General features: G+C 37.5%; 1 protein-coding gene across 3 annotated transcripts in view; it reads left to right on the top strand.

Annotated features, from left to right (window-relative positions):
* Positions 1–595: 595 nt before the first annotated feature.
* LOC132155873 (xylosyl- and glucuronyltransferase LARGE2s) overlaps positions 596–19310 on the top strand; it is a 44337-nt gene continuing 25622 nt past the window's right edge. The window contains exon 1 of one of the 3 annotated variants that reach the window (XM_059564623.1): positions 596–678. The gene's annotated coding sequence lies outside the window, so the exon portion shown is untranslated. Of the gene's footprint in view, positions 679–12459; positions 12672–12779; positions 12798–19310 lie in introns of those variants that run through there. The other 2 variants (XM_059564622.1, XM_059564624.1) reach the window with 2 other exon arrangements.

Genomic DNA, 19310 nt, shown 5'->3' with positions numbered 1-19310 from the left:
CTCTAGCTTGCACGCTGATCACACTTTCTCAGCTGGAGCTCTGAGATGTGCTATCCTCAGTTCAACAGGCTCTTGTTGTAGGTAGGAGGACACAATATGTCTCTGTATAGAGAGAAACAGTGAGAGATAAAGCACATTTAATTTACAGCCAAACAAACCTGTGAGTCGGAGCTACATGCTGAAAGGACAACTCCCGCAGTGTACAGATGCTGTATCAACTCATGATTTGTTCAGTGCACCGTCCTGGGTTTGACCTTAATCCTCAATCAATATCAATAATTGTACTGTAAAAGTTGCCTCCAAACAAACTGAGGTGCTTTAAAAGAGCATATTTAAGTGCTTGAAATGTATCTCTTGGTTTGTGACCCATTTTTTTTTCCCAAAAGATTCGTTTTTCAAATGTACCATAGGTGTGTGCGGGAGTGGATACATTGAGTTCACCTATGCACCCAAGTTTCATTGTAGCCTCATTTTATGTAATATTTTAAGTAATATTTTAAGTACAACAGAAGTTCCATATTCCATATGTGGCATATAAGGTTGAAAATCTGTCTAAGAGTGTTTATTGCCTTCTGTTACAGGTTTCAGAAAGGTTGAAAGTAAAGGTTTTCCAGTGATTCCAGTCTGGGTCAGCAAACAAATCTCCTCTGCTTCAAAGAGCTTCCAGGACACTTTCTGGTGAGTCATCTGTGGAGGTTTATTTTTTTTATTTTCTGAAATATTATTCTAAAGGCCTTTTCCCATAGATTGTTTCGATTATATCTAGTGAAGCATCATTTTGTGCGCAGATCAAGCGTTATGAGGTTCAAATACTTAAACTTTTTGAAGCACAGCCAAGGATTACTGGACAATTTACATGATTATGTCAGCAAATTATAAGCTTATTGAGGCAAATGTCATTGTTAATGGTTTGTTAATAGTTAGATTTAAATAAATAACCTTAAACCTTAAAATAAAGTGTGACCCGAAAAAAAAAAATCAAGCCAGGAAATTTTTGTAGTATTATTTTTTAAATATTAGATATATATTTTTGTCCTAGTTACACTGGGAATGTTTAGCTGTTTTCATTGCATAATTGAGATAATCAGAGCAGCACTGTCATTGTGTCAATCACAGAATTGCAAGATGTGTCAGTCTCTCTCCTTCTGAAAAAAATGGCACCTGTGAATAAGTAGAGTGCACTGTGCTTATTACCAACATTGTTTTCTGTTTTGGTGGCCTACTGTGAGGAATCCTTCCAACCCAGGCTTATGAAAAATATTCCAGTGTCTGTATTTTTGCAGAAATTCTATTGCGTTGCTTTTTGCATGTTAAATGTAAGTTTAAATGTGAACTGTCCAGTAAGTAATGGTAAAAAGCATGGTTGATTTTCTTCAAAACAGATAAACATGACTGTGCCAACTTTTTATTATGTATGCACATATCATAGCATTGCAAGTGCAAAGCTGTACAAGGTGCGCTTTTGAGCAAGTTTACTGGATTTGAAAAGGCACAAATACGAAGCTGGCATTACTTTACAAATCATAAAATGCATTACTTTACAAATCATGCACTATGATAAAAGTGTTGTGAGGTGATAGCACAGTACTTGTGGATGACAATATGCCTTTATTTATCATTAATCTGCCCCTGTAATCAAAATTTGTGTGATAAGGAACAAACATTGTTGTTGTTTAACTACCACTAGTGTTCATTTCAGCTGGAAATTTCTTCGGCTTGTTAAAGTTTTTTAGAAGATATGCAAGTCACGGTGGATCTTTTCTTCGGTACACATTTTGGTTTTGTAATTCAATTTTGTAGTTCCTACAAGTTATTGGTTAGTGATTTAGTACAAATTTTGTATGACAATGTTAAGGCTAGGGCTGGGCGATATGGAGCAAAAAATATATCTCGATACAGGATATATATATATCTTTACAGGAAAAATAACCCCCCAAAACTACCTCTAAAAAAACAAATATGCCAAATATTACATATTTAGGGCCCTATGAAATGTTTTATTTTTTTCTTCACCATATGTTTTATTGTTACCTAATTCTGTGTTTTAGCATGTGTAATTATTTAAATGCATAAAAACAACTTAATTTGTTAATTTTTTTCTTAAAGTAGCCTTATGTGAAATGTTTTTCCCCTCTTAAATTCTGTGTATTTAAACTTTTCTGGTTATCAAATGAAGCACGCTTCAGAGTGTGTGTGTAATAGATGAAGACGCGCTTCTGCACCTTTCATTAACACAGACACGCAGAAGATGCAGGATTCATATTTAAATAGACTTTTTGGGCTTAATATTTACAGATATTAGTCCATATTGCGATTTGATGTGAGTGCAATGACCTACTTTTGATTAATTAATTCTAAATTTGACAAATTCAGTGACATTCCACGTTAAACTGTAAATTCCGTTTTTATGACTGGATTCCGCGATTCTGTCCATGTTTTCTGCATCGTGGAAATCATGGGGCCCTACAGTAAACATCTGCCTGCTGTTCGCCCAGCGCCTTAAAACCGAAGTATCTCCATATAATGGAGCCAGTTATCTTTTTTTTTTTTTGACTAGTTCATAGCCTCCAGGCTGGTTGCGGACGACGCCATGTTTATGAGACAACACGCAAGAGGAGGGGGAACAAAATCAAGGAGGCGGGGGCGAGCACAGCACAGAGAAGACAAACAAGCAAAGCGGAGGAATCAGAATTAAATATAAACAATATATCGATATATACGATATGTCAAAATCCAAATCGTGTTTAAAAAATATCTCGATATATTTTAAATATCGAGATATCGCCCACCCCTAGTTAAGGCATATCTTTTTCACTTTCTGTGATCTTTCAGAGCAATCGGCAAGCCTTTCCCCTGTCTAAACTCTAATATGTTTACTCTTTTTGTAGTCTATGTTAAAGTTTTTGTGTCCACACATCTTACTTAGCAGCACAGCATGATTTGATCTGTGATGCTTTTCATGGGGAGGTCAAAGGTTTCACATGATGTTTATGTTGAGAGATGGATTGAAGCTCTGACATGACTCATGCAAAGAGGGCCTTAACACCTACAAATGATGGGAGAAAAATATGCCATGTCAGTTCAGCAAATGTTAAATAAAGCCACAGTTTATTTGTCCAGAATCAAGCTCATCATTGTCCTTCCTTCAGTGGTTGTCAGGGAAACAGATCACTGTATTGCTAAAGCCCTTAACAACTCACTTACATGTTATGTTTTCCCATCTGAAGGGCAGAGATGCACACTTCTATACTTTTATATCCACAAACAAACAATCCTTGCAACTGGACCATTTAAGAGGGTGCATTAGCCAAGTTCATGAAATATTGATTGTTAGGCATTATTTAGTTTTATCTCTGATAATAGCTTTTGGGTGCTTTGCTATCAGGCTCTAGAGGATCTCTCAGGTCAAGCCATATCTTCTGGATTGGAGTTCATGTTACATCCGCTTTCAGGAAGAAGTGGATATCAAAATGTTTAGCGCTGATGCATTAGAAGCAGCTGACAGTTCATCTGTCGCAAATGTGGTGTTTGATTCATCAAAAGGAACACAGTGATTCTTTTTTTTTGTGCTGGAACACGACTGATGCTGACGGTTTCTAAAGTCTGTGGGCAGGTTGCTAGAGAATTAGCGTGTGTGGAGGTTGTGCAGACCACAACCCACAGGCTGCCCTTGGCTTCGAGGAGGCTGAGAAACAATACAGGCTCCTGAGAGGGGGCAGAGAACCCTGCTGTTAAATGCAGCTTAGACCAGCATGGATTTCCATACTGGTCCAGGTTGGTGTGTGTGGGCTAGAGCTGGTAATGGAAGATCAATCTCTGAGCTATACAAATTTTCTCTAGGAACCAGAAAGACCTCCAGAAATGACATATTTCACCAGAAAGACCATGTTGTTTATGTGTACTGTAAAACTTAGCTGATGAAGGAGCTAAGGAGATGAAGCTAGTAGTCTTGCTGGTTCCCAGAGGAAAGTGAACAGAGGTTTGCTCTTCCATAGCTGAGGAGACTTGCAGTTATTTTTCATGCCAGTATCAATTTTGTCTCAGGTTTATATCTCAGAAATTAAAATAGTCACAACTGAGAAAATATTTACATAATGTAAGCTATCAGATTTTGTTGGTAGCACAACCCAGATCAAATATGGAAAAAATTCTGATGTGTTTTATTTTTCCCTAAATTTTCTTCCTACCTCAAAATATTCTAAGTATATTTTTTCTATATTCCATTTAAATGGTTAAATTAAATTTAAGTAATCAAAAAGCATGCTTAATTGATTGAAATCATGAAACTTTAAACAACTTAATTTATTAAAAGTTTAACAAAGTTACATTATTAGTCACCAATGAAATTTGGGCTGTTGTTTTTAAAAACTACTTGAAAACTTGATATGCAAGCAGGTCAGAACATATCTGCTTTTGAGCAACTTGAGATTGTATAAAGATGATGCAACTCTATGCTGTCCTGAGGAAAATGTCTCTGCACATTGCTCAGGTGACTTAGATTTATTTATTTATTTATTTATTTTTTCATTTATGTATCAACGTTATTTCAGGTTCAACCCTAAAATTCTGAAATTAAAAATAGACACAACTTAGACAGCTTTAACTTAAAGTGAGAGTATAAACCTATATAATTAGCATAGCCCAGATAATTTGGTGAAGACTTACTTGGAAGAATTCGATTTTTTTTTTTTTTTTCGTTTTTTTTTTTTAATTTTGTCTAGGAGAAGCCATGATGATAGTTAAGAAGCTTAGTAAAAACATTAGCTTACAGGTTTTTTATCGTCTGATCCCAGCCAGACTTCATCCTGCTCTGACCTTTCACCTTCATGTTTGCGTCAGCAGACATTTTTGCTCTACCACAGAATAGGCCTTCCATAAAATGGACAAAATAAATCTCCTTCAATCTCTGAGCCCTTAAGGTTCAAAACAGGATATGCTCTTTTAGGGTGGTTTATAGCAATTTCTAGTTGTTAAAAGAACTTTTATCCCAGTCTCCCACTGGTACACGCTGTGTTAATACCTGGTGGTGTTCTCTTTCAATGACGAATTGGATTGCTTAGGCCTTCAGCGGCAAAACTCGGATAAGCGTGGCAGATGCAAGCTATATAGACTGTCCCAGGGCCGTGTTGGTGTGGAGCAGAGCTGTCTCTGACAGAATGAGATATTGTACTAGCGAGTTCAGATGAGCCTACTGGAGATCACTTTGTTTTGAAGGGCGGTAAAGAGGAGGGGAACACACTGTGATTCATGCTTCCTTAATGGAAAGCTCTCAGTGCCCTGGAGTACACACCTCAGTACAACACACTCCCACTTTTCATCCACAGAAAAAAACTCTTTGTGCCCCCTTTTAGAAAGGTAGAGGAATAGGGAAGAAATGCTGCATTTCCTCACATGCAGGGCTCATAAACACCACATGATCTTTTGACACCCTGTTAACCCTATACCTTCTGAAAACATATAGTGGCCTACAGGGATTTAGCCAAGGCTTCTGCTGTCATCATTTATCATCATTTGATTTCATTTTTCACTGTTGTCCTAAAATGAATCTCTGATCAAATTATAGAAGTTCAAATGCAGTGTCTTTTGCAAAAGACTTTGTTTGATGAAAAAAGGAAACAGAAGCAGAAGCAATTTATGGGGCTTTCAGCCATGCCTTAGTCCAATGAGTGTTCCTTCCTCTTTCACTCACATAACTGAAGAATAAACTCCTTTAAACATTTGACTGAAAGGTGATCTCTCGAACTTGCTTCTTTGCCAGGGTCTGAGAATCGTTTGGTGAATGCTTCAGATTAACTCAGATCCCTTTAAAGTCAACCATCTTGGGTGATAGTCTGAGTTAAAGGCTGCTTTTACACTTGGCAGTAATATGCGATCACCATGATCCAATCAAGAAGATGGGATTACCAGTCAATCAGAACATGGTGCATTTACACTTGGTAACATCAACTGACTTTTCTATCTGGATAACCGATCTAACGGATCTGTCTTTCCCAAGCAAGATTTAAATAAGTCTGCAGAGAATCTCCAGAGCAAAGTCAACCTAAAGTGGTGGGTTTTCTTTTGAAAAGCTTTTTCAGTCATGGGACATTTTACAAATCAAAGAGAAGTGTAGGAGTCTCATTGGCGCTCCAAACGGGTGTTCTCCATCTCTCTTCGGATAGTTCACAAGAGAGGGGCAGGGTTTTGTGTGACGTCCATCTGCGTATGCAGACACAAGATCTGATCACAATGCATCCTCAACTACTTCTGGACTAGGACATGTTGATCGGATAGCATTCTGATCAGAAGTGCGTTTACATTTGTCTTTTCAATGTGTATGTGGACAACATCCGGATACAGGTTGCATGTTAATGCCAAGTTTAAATGCAGCCAAAGTTTGGCTAGTTAGCTTTGGCAGTCCGGTAGATGCCATGACTAATTATGCAGCTAAAAATCATGGTTCTCCAAGAACATATTAAAAACACTGTACACTTAGAAGGACATTCCATGATGGCATCCAAAAAAGCTTTCATATGTGGTGTTCTGATAATGCTAACTACCTAGTTCCTGTGAAATCCAGTAATATCCTTCAACATCTAAGCATGAGTGTGTGTGTGTTTGTGTTACTGATATGTAGTTGTGAAAGAGAGTTAGAGATGCTGTTTGTAAGTGAGAGATGACAGTGTGAGACATGACAGCTCCCTCTTGGTTTTATTCGAATCATATTTTTTATGTGCACACAGGCTCATGAATAATGCAAAAGCAGGTTAAATGATGTCACAGATGCAGAATAAGCTCAGTGTTTGTTATTTATATGCATTTGCCGCTTCCGTGAACGTGGGTGTGTTAACTGTGAGGGGAAGTGAGTGCATGAAGCCTCCTGCTATTTTGTGGGCTATGAAACTAGGAGACATGGACACCTTGGCTGGATAGTGAGATCGAGAAGATTTAAAGAGAAGAGTTAGTCTCAGCAGCCAGAGAAGTGGCGTCTCAGTAGATAGATAGTTAGGGAACCCAAGATCTGGGCGAAAACAATATTGCCAGCTTTCGTTCCCCCGCTCACAATCTGCTGTCTATTTACCAAGTTGAAGGCCAGACTGCTTGTGCAAACTCACAGGTTCAAAACACTTTTGTTAAGTAGGAGTAGCTTCAGGATTTCTTTGTGGAAAATGAATGCATAAGAATATAGATTAAGTTCTTCTCAGGATGAGATGTAAAGTCTTCTGACCTTCAAGACTGCCAACTCATTCTATACAATAGACTTTTTAAACAGCTTGTGAATGTGTCTATCGACTTTCGCTGTGAAGCCCATGTAGTCCGATTGGCTCTTGCACCATGCCATCTGGGACCAGAACAAAAGATATTCTGCGTAAGTGGTCGTGGTTAATTCTCAGAAGGTCACAACAGATGTCCAGCAGTGCTACAGCCCTGGACGCGAGGTGTTAGCACTGCAGAGTCAGACCTTTTAAAAGCCTTCACAGCCACAGTCATATTATTTGTTCAGGTTCCGGTGGTTTGAATGGCTGTCCCAGGCTGCTGTTGAGAATACCTCAGAAATCTGCCTCAGACATCCTCGGATTTCATTTTTAGCTTTGGAAATCGTATTTCCCTACTTTGTATTTTTTTTATTTTTCTTTTAATTTTCCCATGACTGTGGGAGCCCTGCCAGAGACTAGTGGGCATGACCTCAGGAGATGAACCTTGCTTAATATGACAAAAATGTAGGTGCCCCTACCTATCTATAAATACAATTAACTGCAGTTTTGCCGCTGAAACGAATAAAAGTGGCAGCAAAACACCAACAGCTTTTATTCATTTCCCCAGAAATTATGATTAAAGTGGCAAATTATAGATTAATAAAGACTATAAATAAATGAAATTTTGCAGAAACATTGTCACAGGCACATTTATCCATGTAGCATGGGTTGGCTTTTTGATCACATTTAATTTCTGAACTGCCACCATACAATAAAACACTGCAAGACTCACATGATCTATTTCTGGATAAAACTAATCATGCTTTTAGTACGCTTCACTGGAAACATGAATTAAGCAACATAATATAATTTAGCAGAAATGTCACCACAGGCATGTTTTTTTAATGTGTGTGGATTAAAGTTATTGATACTACGATGCTCTTTATTCTCAAGCAATAAGGGTTACATGTCAGATATGGCTAATGAAAGGAATGTTGAGCTAATGGATGGCTTCACCACAGAAATTTCTCACACGCTCAACACCCCTCAGTTACATATGACCTTTGATACTTTATTTGTGGGGCGTGAGAAGCTCAGAAGAATCACGGTGCCAATAACTAAAAAAACATACACTAATAACAATCTCCATCTGTCATACTGAGCACACGTTCAGCATTTTCATCTCCATCCCTGGCAGGGTCACACGGTCAAAAATAGTCTTGGAAAGTGTATGGAAATTACTCATATCTTAAAAAAAAAAAAAGAAAAAAAGAACAGTAATAGAAAATAATCAAGTCAAAAAAAAAAGTTAAAAAAAAAAAGAAAATGATTTTTATATGTATAATTGGAGATTGTTACAACAGACATTTTAAAGCAGCTTCACGGTAATAGCATTAATAATAATAGTATTAATGTTCTTAAATTATGAAACATACAATTTTAGCTATTAGTCATTATTCAGATCATTTTAGTTTAGTGTGGATTCAATTTATATATATTTATATATATATATATATATATATATATATATATATATATATATATATATATATATATATATATATATATATATATATATATATATATATGTGTGTGTGTGTGTGTGTGTGTGTAATAGGTTCATTACTCAATGTGCGGGAACCCTGCACTGACCAATCAGCTGCTAAGCTCTCATAATACCTCCCCCCTCACCATGGCAACAAGTTTGGAAACTATGGTCAAGCTTTTAAAAAGCGGCCTTCTTAATTAGTGTGATTAGTACAATTACAGACACAGGCATTAAGAGACATTCTTTATAATGAAGCCGTTGGCTTGATGTAAAGGTTTATCTAGTTTAAGAATATAATAAGACTCTGTTGTGGACGTGTGTGTATATGACAAGCTGATTAAGTTCACTCAACGGAGGTAAGATGTTGTCTGTGTTATTTTAGTCATGTCTAAGGTCTTAGATACAGTCTGCGTTCGGGATGAAGGCGGCTGACGCTGCGACTGGATGAAACTCTATTTAGAAAAGCTGTCTGGAGCCAGAGATAGGAGTGACCACAGACCGAAGAGAGACAGCATTTAGTAGAGTTTGCTAACCCATAAGCCAAGCTCTCCTGCTTCTCATCCAGTACTTGTCAGGACTAAATAAATTGTCACTTTTCCATCAGCTTTATGTGTGTGTGCTCGCTTGTGTCAGTATCAATTATTTTCGCTCAACAGCTCATGGTCCTCAAGCAATATTCTGTTCCCATCAGCCATTGAGAATCCAAGCGAAGCAAAATGCTGCTTGTTTTGGAGACTTTCGGACTTCTTGATCCTTTTAAAACCTCTGTAGTGAGCTGGCTGTTATATTTCTTATTGTTTTGTCATGTCAAAGCCCTCTGTCCTGACGGCCGTCACGAGTTTGTTCACACTCAGGCAGGAGGATTAGAGAGTGTTTTTACTGCAGTTTGGCACTGTTAACATCATTTCCTACATGACTCCGTGAGTCATAAAATGTGCTGGTGTCTGTATTCCAGTGAGAGAGAAAGACTGATGAACAGAATGTAAGTGAAATAGTGAGAAAATTCATAGGGCAAGTGTCAGGCAGAGTGTTTTAGTAATGGACAACAGAGGAAACTCTCCAGATGATTCAGTGTTTATCCCTCACACAATGACTAAACCGGAGATTAGTCCTTAAATGCTAAGCTCTGGGTTTCTACAGCTATGATTTTTCAGTGAATTCGTCACAGAGATTGTGATATTTTGTTCACGAGGATCACAAATGTGCAGCTGTCGCAGCCGTAAACACATATGCCCCAGCGCATTGGGTGGTCCCACTCATGCAAGTGATAAAAGTTCAGCTTGTGTCTTCATGATTTATGATTTATAATGCTGAGTTCCCTCTATCATGTTCTGTTTATTCCTTACTATTTGTGAATCCCAAAATTAAAATAAATCAATACGAAATCACAATTTGATTACTGAAAATGAATCTTTTTTTTTTAATTTTGAATTTGAATTTATTTATCAATAATCGACTTATTTGATCACAAAATGAGAATTAAACAATTGAAAAATCTAACATTTTTGCATTGTTATTCTCATGACAATTAAGTAAATTTACCCTAGGCCTTATGAAATCCATTTTATTTATTCACACACACACAAATTCCATGTGTTTCCATGGGGAAAAAAAAAAAGATTTAAATAAAGATATTGTATTACAGTTATATTAATGAGTGTCTTAACAAACTGTATTAACTGCTATATAAATAATAAAAAAAAAAACTAGTACGAAAAAAAAAGTACAAACTTCCAGACTTATTGTGATAGTGAGAATTTTTGTGCAAAGCTATAATCGAAATAATGTCACAATGCGAAAATAAAAAATAAATATAATAATAATAATAATAATAATAATAATAATGTCTCTTCTTTAGATTTTTGTATTAAGTATGAACTGGGCATGTTTTCATTAGGTTCACTCTCTATTTTTACAAACTAAATTTAACTAAAAGGCAAAAAAAAAAAAACTTTAAGTAGCCACTGTGTATGGTGAAGTGATTCATTAGTTGAAGCCTGTTGCTATTTTTTGTGGCTTAAACAATTGTTAGAGAAACCCAATGCTCCTCATTTTACCACACCCCTCCTCCTCATGCACAGGACTCCCCTTGGAGTACTAGATTAGTCCCATCTCCCTCCATGGCGTCTTGGCTTACTGTCATACCATCCAGTTGCACCCCAGGCTTCTCCAGTGACCTTTACTTCCTTAATGAGGAGAAAACATGAAGTGTTAACTTTGATACATTCATTTAGCTGTCATCTTGTCCTCAGTACAACAAAGCAGGGCAAAGCAAGTGCAGGTTTCTTGTCCAAAAAGAATGAATCTGATAAGCAGTCTCACAGTCACAATAACCAAATATTTAGTGAAAAAATAAATAATAGTGTATGGTGCAGTGTGTTATTACAGTTGCAATTCGACTGGATTGTTTTGTTTATTGTATTAATAGGATTGGCTAATATTTTTTGCTATATTATGTTTTGATGAATAATTTGGAGGAGCCAATTAGATGTGAACATTTGACACTTACCGTTTGAAATGCAGCCAATGATTGGCAGACAATTCATATGACATATGCATTGTTTGCTTTGAATTAACAGCTAGTTTTAGTTTATGTAGTATGAGACTCTCTAAGGGGATGTGATGGGAAAAAAATATGAGCTTGGAAGAAAAAATTATATTTTGATGTACTGGATTTGCTACCAAATGTGTTGCATTTAGTCAAGAAACTTGCAATTCTTGCAAAAGTTTCTCAGTGAAATGCAAGCTTTGGAAGCAAATGGAAAGTTTTGTGTGGTAAATGCAAAAGCACTACATTTTTTTTTCACCATGTCTTCTTGGGGGCTCCATAGTTATGCTTTCTCCTTATACAGTCTTTTCTCTATGTTTTTACTATGACACGGTGAATGCTCCACCTACTGTAGCATCCACATAAATCACCCCTCTGAAACACTATTTGTAGCACTTCCAGAGGTCAAAGAATATGTCATGTCATGTGAAGTGGCCTTTATACACTAATGGACTGCAAAATAAAACCAGAAACATTTTGATTCTTTATTATTCAATTTGTTCTTTTGGGATAGCACATTTCTTTGAACAGGAAGTGAGTAAATCATTGAAACATTTAATCTCTCAGTGATACTGAGCAGAGTGTACTGTAGAGATCCATTAGGGGACTCTCCAGCTCGTCCGCTGCGATAAAAGCATCTAATGAGAGCCTGTAGAAATTCGAATGACAAACCAAGCTGTATCATTGTCTGATAACAATGCTTGATTACACTCGTCTCCGAGTACATGCGTGTGACAATCTGTGCTGCAGGATCATATTGCTGGAGAAGCTTCGCAGACTCCTGCTTTCCTGCACAACCCATCTTTTGTCATGCAACAACAGTTATTTGGAAGATGACACCCTCCCCCCTTCTCCTTAAGTCCATGTCAGTCATCTTTCAATAGAGAGGGAGGAACTGAGGAGGAGTGAGAGTGAATGAGCCAACTGAGGTAAGGGCATTTAGTAAATCAGGTGTAGCGGAGGCTCAAAGACAGGTTTCTGCAGGTTTTCGTCATGGCAAGGTCAGCGGCGGTGGAGTAACTTTAAAAGCAATCACAATATACTTTAGAGCGTAAAGAGAGATTTGGAGAACGACAGAACAAAAGAGAGAGTCTGAGAGGTGACTTTGATCTGAATGTGAGAAGTAAACCTGCCTGGCATGCTTGCAGAAAGGTGGAGGGAAAGAGGGAGGAGTTTTTTCTACCCTCCCTCTCAAACACACATGAACCAACACACAGGTAGAGCAGTTCAAAGTTTGCCACTAGCGATTCATATCAGCCCAAAATCTCATGCATGTTGGGCGCTGTAAGTTCATTCAGCTGTCAGACCGTCATCAAAGCACGCTCAAGCTGCCGGACAGAAGAAGAGAAAGAGAGAGGGAGCGAGGGAGAAGGAGAGCCGGCCTTGGCGCTGAGCAGAGGTGAAGATAAGAGTGTTCTTTCTCCCCCTTTCAGCTCCCTGAATGCAGGCTTTGTGTATGTGGCTCCTTTTTCTTACTCTGTCTTTCTCCCTGGTGATATGAGTCTGTCTTCTTTTGTGGCATGAGGTATTGTCCCACTTTTTCTTCTTTCACTTTGCTGTGTAAAAGTTGTTGTGTTTTTGTGGTGTAGAGATACTTGGGTTTTACAACAGTTCAGTGGTGTGTGTGTGTGTGTGTGTGTGTGTGTTTGCTGTCTAATGGGTGTGTGGTGTTTGCTGAGGTGAGGTTCTTTGTGTGTCTGAGGGAGTTGGGATACTTTAATTTTGTAATTGTGTACCAGAGACATTATTATTAGATAAATCATACAGATAATATATATATATATATTATGGCAAGCCGTTCAGGAAATAATTATATTTATAATATGAAGTCTGAATATATAGAATAAAAAGGCTGAATATATAGAATAAAAAGTCTGAATATATAGAATGAAAGTCTGAATATATAAAACGAATGTCTGAATATATATGGAATGAAAGTCTGAATATATAAAACGAATTTCTGAATATATATATAGAATGAAAGTCTGAAAATATAGAGAATGAAAGTCTGAATATATAAAACAAATGTTTGAAAATATGGAAAGTCTGAATATATATAGAATGAAAGTTTGAATATATATAGAATGAAAGTCTGAATATATAAAACGAATGTCTGAAAATCATTGCAAAAGCAATGAGCGACCCTGTCGAATGCGTGTACGGGCCAAAATACTGGCAACCGTACTCAACATCGTTCTACTGATGAAGAAATTTATTCGCTATTTCAAAGGTGAAGATTGTAGATAGCTGTGGGTGGTCCCTGTGAGGTAGAAGGCATGTTTCTTTCTGTAATGTTTGCTTGATAAGCAGGAACTTCCTGGGCTGTGAAGTTCACCGCATTCGCTCTTCCGCAGTGAAATAGCGAATAAATTTCTTCATCAGTAGAATGATGTTGAGTACGGTTGCCAGTATTTTGGCCCGTACACGCATTCGACAGGGTGTTAATTAGATGATCGTTACTTAAAATTGCTGCTACAAAATTTCGTGTGGACTCGCTCATTGCTTTTGCTTTTGAATTGATTTTCAGACATTCATTTTATATATTCAGACTTTCATTATATATATTTTCAAACTTTCATTATATACATATATTCAGACTTTCCATATATTCAGACATTTGTTTTATATATTCAGACTTTCATTCTATATATATTCAGACTTTCATTCCATATATTCAGACTTCATATTATAAATATAATTATTTCCTGAATGGCTTGCATTATATATATACTACCAGTCAAACGTATTGAATAATTAAAATTGTTATGTTTTTGAAAGTCCCATTGTGCTCAACAAGGGTCACCGTGATTTTGCCAAGTAAGACATGTTCCTGGATCAACATCTTTTGATGATCCTGGATCAACATTGTTGTCCAAAAATAAAGACTTAGCCCAATCCCTATCCATAAACCTAATCCTACCCATAATGTAGTTCAAAAATCAGTTGGAAATAATAGCTGATTAACATGAGTGTAGAAGCACCTAACCCATATTGTAAGCCTAAAACAGATATTTCCTGAAAAATTATATCTTAATTCTGATTGGTTGATTAGAATGTTGTTCCAGGATCAACGAGGATGATGATCAAGGAACATGTTGTACTTGGTGAAATCACACTCACTGCTCACCAAGACTGCATTTTTTTAATTAAAAAAAACCAATAATATTGTAAAATATTATTGCAATGATTATGTGGCATTCAGTGCTTTAAGTAGCCCAAAAGAGGTGTCGGTACTCTATAGCCTATATATATATATATATATATATATATATATTTAATTTTTTTTTTTTTTTTTGATGACTTCCCTCATCCCCTGAGGTAACAACAACTATATTGAAGGGGTTTTATATACAGCAGTCAACAAAAACAACAACATTAAAATCATGAACTCAAATGTCATTGTAAAAAAAAAAAAACAATGACAGTGCGTAAATCAGACCTTTCTGTAATGCTAACGCTAATGAGCTTAAACGTATTTTTTGTACACAGTGCCGCGAACTGTCAATCACTTCTGTACACGTGCATCACTGTCCTCCTCGCAGCTGCAGCAACTTGCGCTCTCTTCATCAAGCTTTAAAACAAAAAGGGGACAAAAAGGTCGTATTGTCTTTGTGCATATAGATTAATTAGATAAATGAATATCTAAATTCGTGCCTAGCCGCCTACGGTATTTTTTAGAACTTAGAAAAAAGATGCTGCAGCCAATGAGCAGCCGGCGGGGGCTGGTTGCAGGACGACTCAACCTCCGCAGACAATTTTTAATGTTTATCAGACGATAACTACTCAAGATTTTGCTTTAGTATAATTTTCGGGACAATTAGGGCCAGATTTAGATTTCGGGACAACAGTTTAGATTTCGGGACTGTCCCTAATTTTTCGGGATATCTGGTCACCCTACCTGAAAGAGCTACTGCATTACTTCATTAGCTGGCGTCTGACCTGCAGTGATATCAATTAGGCTTGGTAGGTTGTTCGCAAGCGAGTCATCCATGTTGTTTTTATACTCAGAGTCTGAAGCCAGGAGACCATATTAAGTGTTGTTCATTGTTCAAGGGTGTATGGGTAATGTAGTCTCTGCTCTCGGTGGGACGAATTAGGAAGCTTGCATTGTGAAGGGCGCTCTGAAAAGCGGCAGCGCAGGCAAAAGATTAAAACCTCTATTTAAACAGATGTCAAAAAGAGCGTACCGGTACGCTAAAACCAAGTTCTGGGCGCATGGAGAGGTGGCGGTACGCTGAAGAGCTATATTTGGAAGTGGCGGTACTGAGTACCGGTGCGTACCAGCCCACTTAAAGCACTGGTGACACTGAAGATTGAAGTAATAGCTGCTGAAAATTCAGCTTTGCATCACAGAAATAATTTACATTGTAAAATATATTTTAATAGAAAACATTTTATTTTTAATCATTATAATATTTTGAAATAATATTATTTTATTGGTCAAATAATTGCAACCTTGGTGAGCATAAGAGAATTGCTGAACATTTTAAAATTAAATCTTAATTATTCTAACTTTTTGACTAGAAAATATATATTTGGGTTAGTATGTAGTAATTAGTAATTAGCTTCATTTTTATTGAGAGAGAGAGATTACTTGGTGAGGAAAGCAGGTTAGTCTTTTAGCCTGTAACCATTTGAATGGTAAAGGTTCGGACAATGGCTTAATGATTTACATTTAAATTGTCGTTAGCTGTATGGACTTTTGTCATGTGAATTCACAATGCCTAGTTTCACTTAAAAAGAGCTTTGAGGTCAGCCTGGATTTCCTCACTGTGAGGATCCAAGATTGTAATAGAGAAAACTTCAGACAGTTACATTTCACTGGAAACTCATCTTTCTGTAATTAGTCAGCGTAGTTCATCAAAAGGTGATTTCAAATGCCCCCTCTCATCTGTTTTTTTGTAGTTTAGATACTTTTTTTATGAAAAGGAGCTTGTGGAAAGAGCTGTTTACTGATGAACCCTTCAGAGTTGATCAATGTTCCTTTCAGGCACTTCTGATGTTGCTTCTATGCAGGTGGAAAAAATGAATGAATGGGCTAAATGAACGGACATCTCTAACTGGAGTCACTGATTTTCAGTATGAAACTGAAGCTGGGAGGAATATGCAGTGCTGATTAGTTTGCGAGACATGGCCACATCCTTGAACAGTACAGGGAAGTTCATAGTGGTTCAAAACACTGTATTTACATAATTTTTTGGCTTGTGATCTTGAGACCATGAAAAAGATAAGTCATAACAAAAACATAAGATATCTTGACCAAACAAAGTCCTTGAGTAAAATAAAGAAAAATAACGGTAATTCATGACTTCTAGATAGAATTTACTACTAGTAGTAGACAAAACCTGAAACAGTAGACTCAATATTTGCAATATGTTTCCATGTAAACTGATACACCACTTTTTAAAAGTTTATGCGATGACAATGATTTTTGTATGTGAATAAAACAAAAATAATAACTTTATTCAACAATTTGTCTCCTCTGTGTCACTCCACATCCATGTATTGCCATTTTGGAGAATCTGAACAGTACGCAGGCAGCCTACGCTCTTCTGTGTCAGCCGCACAAGCAGGGCTGCCCTTAGTTGACGCGGGGCCCGGTGCAGGGTAGGGAGCGGGGTTCCCTCTCAGACTGTTCCCGATTGCGTTCCACACCAGTTGCAATCCCCTAAGGACGGCCCTGGCCACAAGGATACATTTTCTATATATATTTACACTTTGATTTGAAAGAACACTGCACATCAGTGCAGTGCGGCTGACACAGAAGTGCGTAAGTTGCCGGCATACTGAACAGATTCTCCAAAATGTTGCTACGCTGATGTGGAGTAACACAGAGGAGACAAATTGTTGAATAAAGTCATTATTTTTGTTTTATTCACGTACAAAAAAAATAGTCGTCGCTTCATAATGTTACAGTTGAACCACCGATGGCAGATGGACAATTCTGTTGACATCTTTCATACAGCCTCCCAGTTTTCATCCAAAATATCTTAAGTTGTGTTCTGAAGACGAGCAAAGCTTTTATGGGTTTGGAACAACATGGCGGTAAGTGATTAATGACAAAATGTTAATTTTGGGGTGGAGTATCCCTTTAATTTAAATTAAAATTTATTTATAAAGCACAACTAAACACAACCACCTTTGACCAGTGTGCCGTACAAAGTAAGTAAACACTAACAGAATTAAAAACAGAGGCGAGGTCACAAATAAAACTGCAAGACACAGGGCAGAACAAATGCAAATCACGAATAATAATCCAGATCAAATAAAAATGTTTTTAACCTGGATTTAAAAATGGATAGTGTAGGGGCCGTTCTGATTTCTGTAGGAAAACTATTCCAAAGTCTCGGTGCGTCTACAGCGAATGCTCGATCACCCCTAGACTTGCCTGGCACTAGTAATGCTAAGATCACTCTTATTAGTTTGTAGACAGATCCGCTGATTATAGCTAATAATAATCTGCAGTAGTTGGTCACTTTAGGTTGAGGTTGCCCGTGTGGAGTCAAAGACGAAAATTTAACCAATTCAAAAGCTTTGTGACATGGTGTGTTGGAAGAAGCCATCACAATATGGGTACACTGTGGTCATCAACAACATGGTCAGCAACAATACTGTAGGTAGATGGTGGTGTTTAAATGATGCTCAGCTGGTACTAAAAGGTCCAAAGTGTGCCAAGAAAACATCCCACACCATTACACCACCAGCAGCCTGAACCGTAGGTAGGATGGATCTATGCTTTCATGTTGTTTACACCCAATTCTGACCCAACCATCTGAATGAATGTTTTACGCAGCAGAAATAGAGACTATTAGAAAAATAGATAAATAGAGTCTAGAGATCTTCTATTGTCCAATTTTGGTGAGCTGTGTGAAATGCAGCCTCAGTTTTCTGTTCTTGTGCCTTCTGCTGCTGTAGCCCATCTGCTTTAAGGATTGATGTGTTGTGCATTCAGAGATGCTCTTCTGCATACCTCAGTTATTAACAAGTGCTTATTTGAGTTACTGTTGCCTTTCTATCAGCTTGAACCAGTCTGGCCATTCTCTGGCGTTTCTCTTTTTCAGACTATTCTCTGTAAACACTAGAGATGGTTGTGCATAGAAATCAGCAGTTTCTGAAATACTTAGTCCAGCCCGCCTGGCACCGGAAACAATGCCATGTTCAAATCTATCTACCTACCTACCTACCTTTTACGTTTCTGTCAGTAATTTAAGAATCATCTCCACAGGATTGATATGTTTGGGAAGCTCTGCTTTGCACCATGTGACTTGGTGATGCACAACCACAGCACAAGTCTTTTTAAAGTACTGGTTGTCTCACGGATGGCAGCTCTCTCTTTCTCATTATCATCTATCACTCTGTCTGAATCTGTATCTCTCTCTCTCACGCTCACACACATAGACATATGATTGAGGCTTTGTTTTTTTTTTTACTATAAGACTCTAAAAGATAGAAGCTGATTTGGTTTCCTGGCTTGGAAGAGAGAAAGATTAGCTGGATTTCAGGCCTCAAAGGGACAACTGCAGCATGTGAGGAGATATTGAGTGGAAAGGGGGGGGGGGGCAGTGTTTTTGAAGATTAGCCCTCTAATGCACTGAGTATCAGACTGGGGGGACAGACAGACTCACACACTGAAGTCTTTATGAGTGATATTCCACGATCTCTTGCTGCAAAGCCACTGGAGAGAAGTTCTTAATGGCTGTCAGTTCTCCTCTGGTGGCTTAAAGATGGAAAGAGACATTTCAAACCTGGTTCTATCCAGGTTCAGTCTTCAAACCTTTTGTAGTTCACATATACCTAGAGAATTTCTGTTCAAGGTGCTAATGATCAGACACTAGGTTTGTCTCTGTTTTATGGTGTTGTATTAAGACAGTATCTGTGCTCAGAGAGGAGAAGAGGCAATACAATTCATTTTACAAATACAAATAATCTATCCAGCACATACTTACTGTCTGCTGTCAGCTGCCTTCTAACTAGAACAGACCTTCATAAATGACAGATTGATTATATGTATATATAATATACACATGTATATATATCT

Source organism: Carassius carassius, chromosome 13 (assembly GCF_963082965.1).
Source record: "Carassius carassius chromosome 13, fCarCar2.1, whole genome shotgun sequence".
NCBI classification, from domain to species: domain Eukaryota; kingdom Metazoa; phylum Chordata; class Actinopteri; order Cypriniformes; family Cyprinidae; genus Carassius; species Carassius carassius.
Note: the sequence above shows the minus strand (reverse complement) of the source record. Positions and strands in the feature narration are given on the sequence as shown.